We start from the raw sequence: 410 nt of genomic DNA, 5'->3' as shown, positions 1-410 counted from the left end.
TCTTTATATCTTTATAATAAGGTTTAATTACTTTGTTGGTCCCTATAGTTTCGCAAAATTTTCAATTAGGTCTCTATACTTTTTTTCCTTTTAATTGAGTCTTTGCAACAATTTTTTTTTTAATTGGTCCCTACACTTTTTTTTCTTTTTATTTAGGTCCTTATACCAATTCTTTTTTTTTTTAGTTGGTCTCTATAAAATTAAGCCAATTTCTACTAAGAGAGACTTAATTGAAAAAAAAAATTTAGTGTAGGAACCCAATTAAAAAAAAATATAAAAACCTAATTAAAAATTTTACAAAACTATAGAGACCAACAGAATAATTAAACCTTATAATAATAAAATTAAACCTTATAATAATAATATAATGCATGGAGAAAACAATAAAGAAGAATGATATCTTGATCTTA

This window comes from Arachis ipaensis, chromosome B03, assembly GCF_000816755.2.
Source record: "Arachis ipaensis cultivar K30076 chromosome B03, Araip1.1, whole genome shotgun sequence".
NCBI classification, from domain to species: domain Eukaryota; kingdom Viridiplantae; phylum Streptophyta; class Magnoliopsida; order Fabales; family Fabaceae; genus Arachis; species Arachis ipaensis.
The sequence above is the reverse complement of the archived record's forward strand: the minus strand, read 5'-3'. Positions refer to the sequence as shown.